Below are 2,016 nucleotides of genomic sequence, written 5' to 3'. Positions count from 1 at the left end.
AATATTTGAATCTCTAGTTCTTTCTGCAATATTTAAGCAGATTGTAGCAGGGGACCATGGAAAGATGGGAAGAACGGGAGCAGGGTGGAAAAGGGGAAATGGTCTGGATGGTCCAGTGGGTCCGATGGTCCCATGGGGGTCTTTGGGCACAAAGGGGTAGGAAAGGTGGGTGCCCCTCTGAGCTCCCAACTTCCTCTGGGGTGCTGGAGCTGCTGGATCCAATCTCAGCCTTAGGTTTTGCCAACAGGTTCAGATTAGAGGAATTACAGAGGTGGGACTGAACCACTTTTGTTTCCCAGGTTTTAAGGGTGGCAAATCACATCTATTGATAGAAATGACTTCTTTAAGGTTACAAATGATCAGACAAAAGATCTTCATTCAGAATCATTTACTGCACAATAGAAACCCCACAACTACCAGTAGGAAAGCATAAGATAGGACAGTGCTCTACACTAAAGCAATTGTTGAAGCAATTCTACTCAAGCTGGCACCAAAGCAAGAATTATGAATCAGAGATGGATGGAACTCCCCCAGACCAACGCTCGTGGGGAGATCTCTGCTCTCAATCTCCAGCAGTGACCTTGATGGGTCCCAGCCAAGGTAGGAATCTTCACACACCCCCAAGAAGGGTTCTATTGGCAGAAAATGCCCCTGGCAAAGGGGACTGGCCCTTTCTGGTAGAAAGGGGTGAACTGACAGTCACTGGACTCCAGGGGTTGCCTCACCATCAGGGGGGTCATCTCAGGGTGGGAGCAGCGGTCAAAGCTCTTCCCGCAGTCGGGGCACTCGAGGGGCTTCCCTTACTGGTGGGTCCGTTGGTGTATGGTCAGGGAACGGCTCCAGGTGAAGCTTTTCCCACACTCCTCACACTTGTAGGGCCTCTCCCCGGTATGGATGCGCCGGTGCCTGATGAGGTGGGAGTTCTGTTTGAAGCCCTTCCCGCAGTCGGTGCAGCGGAAGGGCCTCTCCTCTGTGTGTGTCTGCTCATGCAGGAGGAGATTTGAGCTGGTCCTAAACCTCTTCCCACATTGCAAGCACTTGTAGGGCCGTTCCCCAGTGTGCATGAGCTGGTGTTGGATCAGGCTGGAGTTCTGGTTGAAGCTCTTCCCACACTCCCCACACTTGTAGGGCCTCTCTCCGGTGTGGATGCCCCGGTGGGTGACGAGGTTGGAGTTCTGGTTGAAGCCCTTCCCACAGTCGGTGCAGCGGAAGGGCCTCTCCCCTGTGTGTCTCTGCTCATGCCTGAGGAGATGCGATCTGGTCTGAAACCTCTTTGCACATTCCCTACACGTGTAGGGCCGTTCCCCAGTGTGGATGTGCTGGTGCCTGAGGAGCTGGGTGCTCTTCTTGAAGCTCTTCCCACATTCCAAGCACCTGAAGGGCTTCTCCCTGCTGGGAGGCTGCTCAGGGACCACCAGCTCGGAGCTCCGGCTCAAGCTCCGGCCGCCTTCCTGGCACAGGACGGGTCTTTCCTCCTCAGAGCTCCCTGGGCTGGCTTTGCAGCCCCTCCTCCAGGGGCATCTCTGGGCCTTTTCCTCCCCGCTGCCTTCCTGCGCCGGGGAGCCCTTCAAAACGGCCTCTCCCAGCAGGCTCTGCCGGGGGGATTTGTCCTCTGTGCTCTCCGTCCTCAGCTCGGGGCCTGGGGCAGGAAGGAAGAAGGACAGGCAGGGGATTTGCCTCTGGCCCAGAAGGAAGGCCAAGGACATCTCCCCCAAATTTGGCCCCCACAGGCACCACAAGACAGGGCCAAAGGGGCACTGACTTCCTCCTCACCTGCCTGGGGAGCCTGCGGATATTTCCTCTTCCTTGCAACCTCCTCCTCCATCTGCCCAAGCTTTGGGAAGGACAAATCCTGTGGGGGGGAAACAAGAGCTAAGTGCCTTGCTTTGGGGGTTCCTCCTGCCCAAGTCAATCTCTAGAACTCACCAGGCATCTTGGGACCATAAAAACCTCCAAAACACTAATATTCAGCCCAAAAATCCCCAGTCAGGAGTTCCTCCTCTCTGGTCTCTCCAC

General features: G+C 55.5%; 1 pseudogene; it reads right to left on the bottom strand.

Moving 5' to 3' along the window:
* Window positions 1–240: 240 nt before the first annotated feature.
* Window positions 241–1,849, bottom strand: LOC126641373 (zinc finger protein 239-like; annotated as a pseudogene).
* Between the last annotated feature and the right edge of the window lie 167 nt (window positions 1,850–2,016).

This window comes from Myiozetetes cayanensis, unplaced genomic scaffold (genome assembly GCF_022539395.1).
Source record: "Myiozetetes cayanensis isolate MyiCay16 unplaced genomic scaffold, myiCay2020 scf208, whole genome shotgun sequence".
Taxonomy (NCBI): domain Eukaryota; kingdom Metazoa; phylum Chordata; class Aves; order Passeriformes; family Tyrannidae; genus Myiozetetes; species Myiozetetes cayanensis.
The sequence above is the reverse complement of the archived record's forward strand: the minus strand, read 5'-3'. Positions and strand labels throughout refer to the sequence as shown.